Here is a 15,085-nt window from a genome sequence, read left to right on the forward strand (position 1 = left end):
GTAACTGCCTCTTTCCCCTCAGCCACCACGTGCGTTTGTGACATCACAGGAAGTTTGTAGCCAGCGGCAACTGCTAGGGTTGCATCTGCACAGCCTCCCATCCCGGTACTGGAAAGGGGAGTGTCATGAACGTTACTTAGATGTATTTAGAAATTCATTGATTTAGAAGTAGAAGATGGTTTACTTAAGCTCTGTTGTCGCCTTCATTGCTTTCATGGGTGCTTTCGGGGAAAGCCTCATCAACTTCTGACATCCATGAAAGGCAAACACAGATATGGTGAGAGGAATGGCCCTCATTCAACAGCATCATCCAGGCATCTCCACTGACCAGCCTGCCAACTTCCACCCATGAATATCCAGTGGTTCATTCACTCAGAGGGCAGCCAACACCACTCTCTGAACATGTACCGTATTTTTGTCTCCATAACACTCACATTTTTTCTCCTAAAAAGTAAGGGGAAATGTCTGTGCGTGTTATTGAGCGAACGTGTGGTCCGTGGAGCAGACTGGCCCGAGTGCAGGGGCAAAAATCAGATCCCGCGTCACGGAGGAGGGAAAGCTGTAGAGGAGGCTGCTGCTTTCCTGCATTCTGCCTCAGAGTCACCCCAAATTCACCATCAGATCACATAGCATGTCCATGGCTACAGCCTGCACCAAATAAATCACACACCCACTGTTGCCTGGGGCCACAATGGTGCAAAAACATGGTTACAAAGCACAGATCCACATGGATTCTCAGGATTTTTGCATTGGGCTACCCCAAACTCACCGTCAAATCACATGTCTGTGGCCACAGCATGAAGCACAAAAATGATACATCCACCTCACCTACCCCACAAATAAAGGACCCCTGACCATTAGGTCCAGTCATGACTGACTCTGGGGTTGCGGCGCTCATCTTGCTTTATTGGCTGAGGGAGCCGGCGTACAGCTTCTGGGTCATGTGGCCAGCATGACTAAGCCGCTTCTGGCGAACCAGAGCAGCACACAGAAACGCCGTTTACCTTCCCGCCGGAGCGGTACCTATTTATCTACTTGCACTTTGACGTGCTTTCGAACTGCTAGGTTGGCAGGAGCAAGGACCCACTGCAAAAATCCTGAGAATCCATGTGGATCTGTGCTTTGTAACCACGGTTTTGTGCCATTACAGCCCCACGCAACAGTGGGTGCGTGATTTTTTTGGTGCAGGCTGTAGCCATGGACATGCTATGTGATCTGATGGTGAATTTGGGGTGACCCAGTGCAAAAATCCTGAGGATACATGTGGATCCGTGCTTTGCAACCACGTTACAAGGAAGAAAAAAGTGTGTCTTATGGAGCGAAAAATATGGTATTATTATTATTATTAATAATAATAATAATAAAAATGCACAATGAATACCCATGGGTACGGTGATGGATTGTTCTCCCTTCAGTGCTGTCCCTCCTTAGACATTCAAAAGAATGTGTAAACCCTCAACTGTATCCAGGAATTGCGGGGTGTGGGGGGGCACTTTCCACTGTCAAAGTCTCCATGTGTGCTGGCAACACGCCCTCCACTCCTGACCTTTCAAGTGGTGAGCATAGAGATCTGCAAAGAGAGTCTTAACAGCATTCAGGCAAGCATGGATAGAATCTCCCTGCTGACCCAAGAACTTGATTCATGCAAAGTGGGGTCACCTGGATCATTGATGACAGGCCCAGCACGTGCAGCCCACTTTGTTTGGAGCTCCCCATGTTCTTCTTCTGGGCAGGGGGCTGCAGTTAGATGCCTTATCTGTAAACACGTATCCCAGTACAGAGATGTGTTTCGGGACCTAGTTCCACCAAGACACACTCCTTGCAGCAAAAATTCCTCCCATGTGCGTATCTCCTTTACTGAATTGGGACGAATGAATGCAATTCTTCCCCCAAAAAACAACAGCAGTGAAAACGGCTGCAAAACATTTCTGCTGCGGCATGTCTAGAGAGTTGTCAACAGTGCTTGTGAACGTGTCGCCTGTGGAAATATCTGTTTTCCAAAATAGGAATGGCTCAGCCTCTCTTACATGATAGATTTAATTAGTCCTGGTCTGTATGAACTTTGTGAAACAGGGTGTATCTACATTAAAAAAAACAACCAAAACCATTGCCTTTGCGGTGATTAAATCTGACCTCTTTCCAACAGGGTGTCTATAAAATTAGGGATGTGAAACAATGGGGGTTTGAGCCTCCTGCTGCGCAGGCCCACGCACTGGGGCAGCATCTTCTGCTAAAACAATTTAAAGATTTTGACCCCCTGCTGGTTTGCAAGCTAGCAGAGCATTGATGCTGCGTAAACATTTGCCATCTGGGAGCTCTAGAGGAGCAGCTGTTGGGGCTGGTGGTAGGTGGATTGCAGAAGGATTCATCTATGTAAAGGTCCTCCGTTGCAAAAATGGGCCCACGGTTGCTCCTAACTGTGGTGAACAACTGTTTAACAGAAGAAGATGTTATTTCAGCAGTAGCGAGTTTTCAAGTTCCCCCAGAACTCTGCATCAGGCGAAAGGTTACACAAACTAGGAAGTGGATGGGGGATGAGGACAAAATTGAAATAAAAAAGTACAAAAACATAGACTAGATGTTTCACCGTTCGGTCAGGTTTTAGTCTCAGCTACAGGATGGATATTGCTACATTCACACTATACAGTGGTACCTCGGGTTAAGTACTTCGTTCCGGAGGTCTGTACTTAACCTGAAACTGTTCTTAACCTGAAGCACCACTTTAGCTAATGGAGCCTCCCGCTGCTGCCGCACCGCCGGAGCACAATTTCTGTTCTCATCCTGAAGCAAAGTTCTTAACCTGAAGCACTATTTCTGGGTTAGCGGAGTCTGTAACCTGAAGCGTATGTAACCCGAGGTACCACTGTATATTTAAAGCACTACAAAGGAACCTTAAACAGTTGTGATTTCCCCCAGAGAATTCTGGGTCACTATATTTACTGGTGTCTGAAGTTTATACCCTGCTTTTTGATGGTTGATCATTCCAATTCTTGAGTTTCTCCACATTCATACTATGATACCACATAGCACTTTAAACAGTCATGGCTTCCCCCAAAGAATTCTGCGAACTGTGATTAGTTAAAGGAGGCACCTACAGTGGTACCTCGGGTTAAGTACTTAATTCGTTCCGGAGGTCCATTCTTAACCTGAAACTGTTCTTAACCTGAAGCACCACTTTAGCTAATGGGGTCTCCCGCTGCCGCCGCGCCGCCGGAGCCCGATTTCTGTTCTTATCCTGAAGCAAAGTTCTTAACCTGAGGTACTATTAGCGGAGTCTATAACCTGAAGCGTATGTAACCTGAAGTGTATGTAACCCGAGGTACCACTGTATACACCTCCAGAGCTACATTTCCAAGAGTGTTTAACAATGAACTACTCTTCCCATGGAACTCTGGGAATTGTAGTTCTGTTAGGGGAATTGGGTTCTTCTAACAGCTCTCAGCATCCTTAACAAACTACAGCTTCCAGGATTCTTTAAACGTTATTCTTTTGAGGAAGCAATGTGCATTGCTTGTGCTTCAAATATATCGTGTTCACGGTGGTGCTTGTTGATAGCAAACACCAATTTTTGTGCCAATGAATTCTGTAAATTAATGATGTGCTGTGTGGCGGAGTTTATTTCTTGTCCTATATCTCCTGCCAGCTCCATTAGATGACCCCCAGCTTCTGGTTACTCTTGAGGGGAGCAAAAGTACTCTTTCCTTCTCTGCACCAGCATCATTTATAAACCTCTGTCATACTGCAAATTAAAGAGATTCGAAGACTTTCTACAAATCAGATTTCTCTGTGGCTGCTTGGAAGCTATTCAGAACATGCCCAGTTATCCCAAGCAAATGTATGGTGTCGGTTTAAGTTAGGTTGGCAAAATAGAAGTGACTTCCGAAAGGGGAGATGAGAATGCACAAAAGGAACATTCGGAAGAATGAAAGGTGAGCTTGCCTCGGGAAGCATATGATTCCTGCTGAGCTTTCTTTTAAAACCCTCAGAACAAAGACTCTGGATTGATCAAAGGCTTCACAAAAGAAGAAGCTAAGAAAAAGTGTCACACTTGGAATGCTATGCACAATTCTGGTTGAAAGGACATTGAAGAGCTGGAAAGCGACAAATCCGCTCCACTTCCCCAGTGGGGAGGAGCTGCGGTGGACCGCGTGGCCACCCACTCCCCACCAGGGGGCAGGGGATTTTGTCCCCCGTTGCCTGGGGGATCCCGGCCACGTCAGAGCCCGGCCAGCCAATCCGCTGGCCGGGGGGGGCATGGCTGGGGCCGTTTAAACGGAGGAGCCAGCCAGAGGACTTCCTCTTTGGCTTGCTTCCTCAATCACCCGCCCTCCCTCCTTATTTTGCAGGTTAGGCAATGGCCTTGCTATGGACTTCGGTTGGTCGCCTTGGTTGTCCGAGGGGCCTGGTAGGAATTTTTCCATTGGCAAATTGGCACTCGCCACTTGGTTTTCGCCTACCTCGTAGCAATCGTCACAACTTTGTTAGGGTTGCGGTTAGGCATTGTTTGACTTTGTGTGGGGGAGGTGAGGTGTGGCCATCACCTGCCCCTCCATGCTTGAGGGTATTCCGTTAAAGGAATCCGGGGGTGTTGATCTAGTCTGAAGCCCGGCTGGGGGGCTAAGGCCTTGACACGACCCCAACGGGAACACCAGGAGGAGCTTGAGTTGGTTCGCATCGACAGGGCTCCCCCTACCGGTGGCTTACCCTTACTGGACTTCCTGCACAATGGGCAGGAGTCAGATATAGTCAGGTCCAATCAATGCCTAAGCCAATACCGCTCACATTCTGCAATTTCAATAAAGTTGTGGCCAAAATTTGCCCAATAACATAAACCTAATATCCGTGTCCTTGTGTGAGTTATTTCCAACGAGGGGGTTGGCTGACACGCAACTGAGATGGCCAAGGGTTCAGAGCCTTTTAAGTTTTGGTCTTCTTAGCACAATGTTTAGATCCATCAGTTGGCTTTAGGTTATAATTTAAAATACACAATTTTTTGCTTCTTACTGTTCCTCACAACAACCTTGTAAGGTGGGCCAGTTTGGGTATTTACATACTACGGATGGAATCTGAATCAGAGTTGTATTGGCTTGCCTAAGGCAATCATCCTGAGCTAGCAGCTAGGGTGAACTGGGGGATTTCCTGGGTCATGGCTTGAACTCCAGTCATTAAGCCAACAGCTGATCTTTACATAGGTCTCTTCTAGATGACCTGTTAACACTGATTTGTTTGCAGGGAGGTAAGCCGATGCTGACTATTTATTGAACACCTATTGTTTACAAGGAGGTGAGATTATGTTGTGCTGTCTTAGTGTTCCCAGTGCATTTTCCTGGCCCTTTCTGTGTTGCTAAAAGTGTGGGTTTGGGGCTGGTGGACGTGGGTGTGCTGTGGAAGAGCACCAAACCAACTAACTGTGCAGCCTGAATTTGGCAGTTCATTGTTGAGTCTCAGTAAGTAAATAGCAACAGCCTGGAAGTGCCCAAACTCGAAATCCTGGTGTAGGTGTGTGTTTGTTTGTTTCCTTGTTTTTTGAAAATGGAAATCTGCTGATAGCTATTCACTTGTTATTGGAGCTTCTATCAGGGATCATGACTTCAAATAGCACATTTTAGAGTCATAGAATTGCAGAGCTGGAAGGGACCCCGAGAATCATCTCGTCCAACTTCTGGAATATGCAGTTGTCCTATATGGGGATCGAACCTGCAACCTTAGCGTTATCAGCACCAGGCTCCAACCAACTGAGCTATCCAGCAGGATCATTCGACACTTAAATTTCACCCGTGGCTTAAATGGCTTCTCCCTTTCATCTTGCTGCAACTGATTTTCCTTTCTGGCTAGTCAGATTTTTAGATCGACAACTACTGTATTTTTTGCTCTATAAAACGCACCAGACCACAAGACGCACCTAGTTTTGGAGGAGGAAAACAAGGGAAAAAATATTCTGAATCTCAGAAAACAGAACAGCAAGAGGGATCGCTGCGCAGTTAAAGCAGCAATCCCTCTTGCTGTTCTGGCTTCTGTGATACCTGCACAGCCTGCATTCGCTCCATAAGATGCACACACAATTCCCCTTACTTTTTAGGAGGGAAAAGGTGAGTTTTATAGAGCAAAAAATACGGTATGTCTTGGTTTGGTTAAAATACTAATAGACATAGGCTGGGTTTACAGAGGTCTGTTTCTATACCCCTTTTATTTATGGATCTGTCAAGTTGCAAGTTAAGGGTAGAGCTTGTTTTTTAAACTCCGCTTCCAATTACCTGTCAAAGTTCCTTAATCAACATGAATCTTTGGGCCAGAGAATGCCCTGTGGACTAACTGGGCCTTTCATGAATAACGCAACACAGTTGCAGAGATGTTAGGGAGCCAATGATCTTTCAAGTTCCCAAGTATTTTAAGAATCGCCATATTGCTTGCACCTGGCTCTTTCCAATGCTGTCCAGCATTCTTTGATTCCATAAACTCGTGAAGAATTAGATGTACGATCTGCCATACATTACATTACTGGATCCAAAAATCTATGTCTTTCAGCAGTTCTGGGTCTCTTTAATAAGGTCCACATTGGAAAGAGTCACTCTTTCTGTAAATCATCAATGCGCAGAGAGCATAGCAGGAAAATTGCAGGGAGGGAATTGAATGTGTATACTATTTATTTAAAGTATTTCTTAGCCAACCTTGATCAAAAAGATTCCTAAGTGGTGTACAAAGCTGTGAACAAAACTATCTACCCAACACAGAAATACAACATATAAGCATAGGCAAAAATAAGAGGCAAAGTAAACATGTAAAATTAAAGAGCAGGGTAAGGCAAGGTACTGATTAAAATGTCATCTGAACTTCCTAGGTAAAGAAGAGGGTTTCAACTTGGCACTGAAAATATTGTAATATCAGCATGCCATATTAAGAGCACAAGTCCCCAAAATAGCATTTTTGGTTAAAGGTTTCTTCTGCAATACTGCCTCTAACTCTGTTTGCCTCCAGACGGTCAGTATTTTGCAAGATGGATTTAAGGGCATACAGGAAATTTAGGCTTCTGCACAATTAAAGGGGATTAAAGCACTTTAAGGGACGCGGGTGGTGCTGTGGGTTAAACCACAGAGCCTAGGACTTGCCGATCAGAAGGTCGGCGGTTCAAATCCCTGTGACGGGGTGAGCTCCCATTGCCCGGACCCAGCACCTGCCAACCTAGCAGTTCGAAAGCATGTCAAAGTGCAAGTAGATAAATAGGTACCACTCCGGGGGGAAGGTAAACGGCGTTTCCGTGCGCTGCTCTGGTTCGCCAGAAGCGGCTTAGTCATTCTGGCCACATGATCCGGAAGCTGTACGCCGGCTCCCTCAGCCAGTAAAGCAAGATGAGCGCCGCAACCCCAGAGTCGGTCACGACTGGACCTAATGGTCAGGGGTCCCTTTACCTTTAAAGCACTTTAGCGCAGCACATCCACATTCTGACTAAACATCAGGAAGAACTTTCTGATAGTAAAAGCTGATTGACAGTGGAACAGACTCCCTGGGAAGGTAGTAGACTGCCCTTCCTTGGAGGTTTTCAAGCAGAGGTTGGAAGGCCATCTGTCATGGATGCTTTAGCTGAGATTCCTGCATTGCAGGGGGTTCGACTAGAATGATCATTGGAATCATAATTCCATGATTCTAAGCAGGTTGGTCTGGAGGAGCCCTTAATCTGTACACAAAACCGTATTCCTAAAGAAATGAATTTGCTGGCTCCAGACACTAATTCTATAACACAGGCTTGAAAGACAGTCGCCTCCATCTTTGCCCCATCTTTTTGTGCCTGCCAAACAGACGTGTCATGCTTATGATAATATTTTATTCTCTTGTTAATTATGCTGTTTTAAATGTGCATTTTATATTTGACTTCACTTAGCAATGGTGTGGTTTTTTTTGAAATGTTTAAGATTTTTTTTTGTTAACTTTGTGTTAAATATGTATTCTGTAGTTGACCTTTGCAATGTTTTATTTTGAAACCTTTAAGATAATATTTTAGTTTTCTGTGAATTATGTTGCTTTGACTATATACTCTATATTTGACTTGCTTCAGAAATGTTTGATTCTGGATTGTTTTATTGATGCTTTAATATGCTGTATTTTTCTTAAAAATATAAAGCGGTATAGAAATGAACTAAATAATAAAATCATCATCATCATCATCATCATCATCATCATCATCATCTCCATTCAACCAAACTCCAAATGACTCTTCACCAAGCCAATGTCTTATTGTGTTGTATCAGGTTGCACCATCATATAGATTCATATGGTTCCTTTAGTTAAATTAACAGTGGCAACTCTCTGTTCCTCTCTTTAAGTTCCCCTGTTCTCATATGTGTTTATCTGCTGTCATTTGGAACTGAAAGTGACCTACATGAGGTTCCTGTCCGGGCACTGAGCAGACCTGGGCCTGCTTAGATTCAGAAAGGTAGTTCTTGTGTGTTTCTACAGACTATGCCAGAGTGTAAATTTCTGGTTTCCTCCATCAATTCTGTTTGCTAGAAATGACTAACCAATGACTTCCTGAAATGTTAGGCATCTCTTCTCCCCACCCCCGTTTTGCGATTTGCCATTTCACATATCACTGAATAGTAAATCATCCAGGCAAGACAGTAGGGATTTGTCAAGGAAGTCTTGAAGATTTCAGAGTACAAAGTACTTTTTTGTTGTGTGAGAAGAATAAGCATCAGCAGTCAAGTTATTCCAAAAGATCCATGTGGCACAGCCTGGTGGAAACTGACTCCTTCCCTGGAAAGTGCAAAATTGTGTTATCATCACAGAACCTTGCTTGATTCGCGTGTTGACAAAAATGCTCTTTGTCTGCCTGTGCTTTATCTGAAATATTGCTGCGTAACTGTCCCAGAAGCTAACTGCATTTAACACAAGAGAGAACCAGGCACCATACTGGTTTCAGGAGTGTAAGAAAGGCCCTTTTGACGCATGGTCCTAAATGCATGGAAACCCCTTTTCTGAATGTGGCTTGCTCTCGGTCACATGGAATTGACGCTCTTCTCCTGATGGGGTGTGCAGATTTTGTTGTTTCGAATCATGCCATTGAATTATGGGAGTTGTGATCTGGCAACATCTAGATCAGCCTTTCTCAACCTTTGGTCCCCAGATGCAGCTGGACTCTAACTCCTATCATCCCAACTAGCAGGACCAGTGGTCAGGGATGATGGGAGTTGTAGTCCAGTAACACCCGGGGGGTGTCCCAAGGTTTAGAAAGGTTCCTCTAGATACTACCAGATCACAGCTTTCACTCCTTTATAATAATATTAATAATAATAATAATAATAATAATAATAATAATAATAATAATAATAATTTATTTATACCCCGCCCATCTGGCTGAGTTTCCCCAGCCACTCTGGGCAGTTCCCAGTCAAATGTTAAAAACAGTACAGCACTAAATATTAAAAACTTCCCTAAACAGGGCTGCCTTCAGATGTCTTTTAAAGATAGGACAGCTGCTTATTTCCTTCACATCTGAAGGGAGGGTGTTCCACAGGGTGGGGGCCACTACCGAGAAAACCCTTTGTCTGGTTACCTTTAACGATCCTGGCTAGTGGTGATAGGAATTGGAGCCCCACAACATTTGGGGGGGCCCCATAAGCTCTGATTTTTATCTAGGCCTGTAGTAAACTTGCTTACTGCTGGCAAGCAAAAGATGGGGTTAGTCTATTGAGGCCTCTGGACCATGTATCCGTGGTGCTGTGGGAAAATATATCAACAACCCAAAGGCAGCAAGGTCACAGAGACACAAAACAAATCACTTGCTACAACAGAAGGGAGAGCGCCTGGTGCATCAAATAAGATTTCTTGCCAGCTTTTTGCCTTGAAAGCAAGAGAGTAACAACACATCATTCTGCATCTGTCTCCTCCCCCCTTTATTATCTAATTCCCAGACAAATGCTGGGCATCTTTTTTCTCCCTTGTGATGTTCTGCTAGAGTTCCTTGTGTGGTGGCGTCATTTTCTATTTTCCATTTTCAAGGTAGAGGAATTTCTAAACAAATATAACCCAGGCTCCTTGTTTGGTAGAATGCCACAATGGCAGGTCAATAAACACCCTCTTGCAAGCAGACTTAACAGGAGCAAGGCTCTTTTTATAGCTTGGCAGTGAAGTAGGGAAGCGTTGTAAAAGAGACAAGGCAAAGCAAACCCAAAAAAAGGAGAAGTGTTGGAGGTTGCAAGCATTTGGTTATAATGAGCTGCAGGGCCAGGCCGAGATATTTTGGCACCTGAGGTGAACCACAAAATGGCTCTTTCCTCCTGTCAGGGAACAAGGGCTGAGCAAAGATTTGCATCAGGAACAAGGGTGGGAGGAGACCAGCAGTGGCTCCTATTTGCCAAGAGGCCACTGTGGAGGTGGCATGGGGGCTGCCAAGGAGGCAACAGATCCAGCCTCCAAGCAGCTGATGATGCCACATGCGGCAGCAGGAACAGGCGATGCATTCCTTGGAACATGGGTAGGCAAACTAAGGCCCGGGGGCTGGATCCGGCCCAATTGCCTTCTAAATCTGGCCCGCGGACGGTCTGGGAATTAGTGTGATTTTACATGAGTAGAATGTGTGCTTTTATTTAAAATGCATCTCTGGGTTATTTGTGGGGCATAGGAATTCGTTCACCCCCCCAAAAAAATAGTCTGGCCCCCCACAAGGTCTGAGGGACAGTGGACTGGCCCCCTTCTGAAAAAGTTTGCTGATTCCTGCTTGGAGGCTTGAACTGCTGCCCCATGGATCCTGCTGCCTGAGGCGCATAATAAATAATAATAATAATAATAATAATAATAATAATAATAATAATAATAATAATAATTTTATTGTTTATACCTTGCCTACGTGTCTGGGTTTCCCCAACTACTCTGGGCAGCTTCCAGCAAAATATATGTATATAAAAATGTCAGACATTAAAAACTTCCCTAAATAGGGCTGCCGTCAGGTGTTTTCTAGAAGTTGTGTAATTCTTTATCTCCCTGACATGTAATGGGAGGGCGGTCCACAAGGAGGGTGCCACTGCAGAGAAGGCCCTCTGCCTGGTTTCCTGTAACTTTATGTCTCTCAGTGAGGGTGAAGTGTAGGCGGGTTCCCATGAGGCAAGACGCGGTGATAGCAGCAAGAACCTTTATTGAACCACATAACTGGGAAATGGGGGCAAAGCAACTGCTTATATACATTCCTGAAAGCCGGGGCCACTCCCACTCCTAACGTGATTGGCTGTCTAAACTTCCAAGCTGCGAATCACAACTCAGAGTTCAAGGGCCAATGGCAGAGGCCTAAATCCTGAAATGTTCTGTAACTGGACATCTTGTATTGAATCATAACACAGGAGCTCAGAATCCTTAGTCTAGACTGAAGCTCAGGCAAACACAGACCACTGAATACATAACAGAGGGAACCGCCAGAAGATCTTGGAAGTGGACCTCAGTGTCCAGGCTGAATGATGGAGGTGGAGACACTCCTTCAGGTATACTGGGCCAAGGCTGTTTAGGGCTTTAAAGGTGAATTGTGCTCGGAAACATACTGGGAGCCAGTGAAAATCCTTTAGGACTGGTGCTATGTTGTCTCAGTGGCCACTTCCACTCACCAGTCTAGCTGCTGCATTTTGGATTAATTGTAGTTTCTGAGTCACCTTCAAAGGTTGTCCCACGGAGAGAGCATTGCAGTAATCAAAGCGGGAGATAACCAGAGCATGCACCACTCTGGCAAGACAGTCCATGGGCAGGTAGGGTCTCAGCCTGCGTACCAGGTGGAGCTGGTAGACAGCTGCTCTGGACACAGAATTGACCTGCGCCTTCATGGACAGCTGGGAGTCCAAAATGACTCCCAAAATAAATACAGAAATGATAAAGAAGATGTTAAAATCATAAGAGAATAACAACGTTGGATATAAAGAACCTAATATAAAGATATAATAAAACAAGCAGGGGAAATTATTATGTAAAAAACCAGAAGAGGAAGTTGAGGGAAGTCGGGGGAGGGGGAGGGGGGAAGTTGGGGAAATTGTAATATTTTTATGTTATATGAAATGTTAATACTATGTTAAAAATGTGAAACTTAATAAAAAGTATTTAAAACACACACACAAAATGACTCCCAGGCTCCGCATCTGGTCCTTCAGGGGCACAGTTACCCTGTTCAGGACCAGGGTGTCCTCCACACCTACCTGCCTCCTATCCCCCCAAAACAGTACTTCTGTCTTGTCAGGATTCTTATTTTATATAAATTTTTATTAGTTTTTTAACATACCATTTTCAACAATAATTAAACATACTTTTACATCTTACTCAATTTTTTTTTTACTTCCATCAGTCCTGTCTGAAAATTTTCCAATCTAATCTCTTAGTATGCATTTTTTATTTTCCCTATTACATTTCAAACTTATAACCAATATCTCTATCTTTTTCTACTTTGTAACACCGTATATTTCTCCTTACAAAACTTCTTGTAGTCCTACTAGCATAATTTGTTGATTACAGTTGCTCTTCAAATAATTCGTATACCTCTTCCAATCTTCTCTAAATCTCTGGTCCCACAGGTTTCGAATCCTTCCTGTCATTTTGTCCAATTCTGCATTGTCCATTAATTTCGCTGTCTTGTCAGGATTCAACCTCAAACTGTTAGGCACCATCCATCCTCCAACCGCCTCCAGACACTCCCACAGGACCTTCACCGCCTTCACTGGTTCTGATTTGAAAGAGAGGTAGAGCTGGGTATCATCCGCATACTGATGAACACCCAGCCCAAACCCCCTGATGATCTCTCCCAGTGGCTTCATGTAGGTGTTACAAAGCATGGGGGAGAGGATGGAGCCTGGAGGCATTTGCAGCCAAAGAAACACCAAGCAACTCCTGGCATGAGCTGAACAACTTCCGGTTGTGCATGTTAACGGAAAAATCTGAGGGCTCCCTTGGACAAAAACAAAGACACCAACCAGGATAACTTGGAGCAAAACAGCAGCCTGTAGGCTTGGCCTTTATTGAATACTGTCGCGACAGCACTCCCGCCCGCAACAAGATGAAGCAAAATGGAAGCCCAGAACAAAAGAAGACCCCAACTTTTATTAGTTACCAATTCCCCAAACTACACCCCTAAGACTACATCACAACTACATCACAAAAAGGAGGGGTTGAGGGAGGAGTTGTGGTGGTAACCTGAGTGTCCTGTCACCTGGCTGGTTCCTCCTTTCCCCCCTCCCCATGAGTACTTTCCAGGTGACAAAGGGGAGCTTGCAGTTTCCTGCCCCCAGAGGGAAGAGCTGATCATTGTCCTTTGTTCCAGTCCGTGCTGAATCCACTCCCATATGCAAGTTCTTTGTGATCTTGATGGTCTTCTGTCTAGGACCATCAGGGTTGGCATAGCAACTGGGCAGGGCTCGTGTGTATGTGCTGATATGCTCAAGGGATTATGGCTGGCCTGTATCAAACCTGCCCCATTTTGTAGTCCTTCCTTCATGGAGTAAAATAAAAGTGGAACAGTGCAGATCCGATGTATGGTTGAATCTATGAATTTATAACAGAAGCGTAGTGTATGTAGTGCGTGTGTGTGTGTGTGAAGTTTGTACAAACTGAATGATTGAGGGGGGGGTTTTCCTGCGACATGCAATAGGACTTTCTTGCCTTCTTTGCAGAAGTATAATTTAGCAGTAAAGTGCTCCTTGTCTGCTGTGGCCAGCAGTCTTGAGACATTGAGCAGGACCATAATATCACTTTCTGCCGGATCCTTTTCAGCTGGAGACTCCAGAATTTGAACATGGAATACCCTATGTGGAAAAGTAAATGCTCTACCAAGCGAGCAACAGATCTTCTTTTCTTTTGCACAGATTGCCTCTTGGAGCTTTAACCAACCTGCGGCCCGCTAGATGCTTTTGAACTACAATTCCCACCAGCCCTGGCCTGGCTGGGACTGATAGGAATTACATCCCCAAGCATGTGGACAGTACCAGGGTGGTGCAGGCTGTGCTCTTGGATGGACAAACCACAGAACACGTTCCTGCGGACGGCTAATGTCAATGGTTCTTTTGTTACCCATATCACATGCTTTATAACACACACACAAACAGTTCGAAACTGTATCTTTTGAAAAAGAAGCTTGCCTATTTTTTGAGAATCTCAACAGTGTAGCAGATGAAGTGCTCAGGAATGCCTTTGTTTTGCTTAGATTGTGAGCTGTTGGTCCCCTTATCGCTTGGCCTGCACAGTGGAAGTGATCAGCCAGAAACGGAGGTTTCTCGCCTTGAAGTATATCTTTAAGACGCCCTTTTGGCTTCTGGGTGGAGCACAGCTGCCACCCGGAGGCAGTAAAATGGGAGAAGAATGTCATGTTACTGCAGCTGTGAGCGCTTGTTCTAATTGATGCCTTTGGCTCTGTAATCAGACTGTGTTGTGAAGCTCCTTCCAGTAATTTCTGTATGGTGTGCCTGGATAGACTAGAATCACGAGTGTGGTGTGGGGGGGGGGGAAATAAATCAGATAATTAAGGGCATGTGTTAGCCCTAAGCACCTCCCTCCACTTGATCTAGTCTCCTATGCCAGGGGGTGAGGAATTCCACTTTAACTCCACATTGGGTGTAAATGGATCATCCAGTCACACCAATGCTGTGATACAGCCAAATTACTGTATTTTTCCATTTATAAGACGCCCCCGTGTATAAGGACCCCCCCTATTTTGGGGGACTCAGATTCAAGAAAATGGGGAGAGATGGCCCAGAGTATAAGACACCTAATTTTTGACATTATTTTTTAGGGGGAAAACCTAGTCTTGTACATGGAAAAATATGGTACATGAATCAAAGCACATCCTTTGAAATGTGCACTTATCTGTATTTCCCAATGCTGTTCTCCAGCCAAGTAATACGTATATAAATGCATATACTACTAAGGTATAGTGTGCATTAAAATGCATACATTAGTGAAAATAATTTACAGAAATGCAGTCAGCTCAGTTGGTTAGAGCATGGTGGGGATAGCGCCAAGGTCACGGGTTTGCTATACATGCTAGAGCATGAGATTCTTAATCCTGGGGACGTGGTTCGCACCCCACATTGGGCAAAAGATTCCTGCATTGCAGGGGGTTAGACTAGATGAC

At 44.8% G+C, this 15,085-nt stretch overlaps 1 protein-coding gene across 2 annotated transcripts in view; it reads left to right on the plus strand.

The window, feature by feature from the left end:
- SH3GL3 (SH3 domain containing GRB2 like 3, endophilin A3) overlaps positions 1-15,085 on the plus strand; it is a 44,956-nt gene that overhangs the window by 10,012 nt on the left and 19,859 nt on the right. The window lies entirely within an intron of this gene.

This window comes from Podarcis filfolensis (genome assembly GCF_964270895.1).
Source record: "Podarcis filfolensis genome assembly, chromosome: 14".
In the NCBI taxonomy this organism is placed as follows: Eukaryota; Metazoa; Chordata; class Lepidosauria; order Squamata; family Lacertidae; genus Podarcis; species Podarcis filfolensis.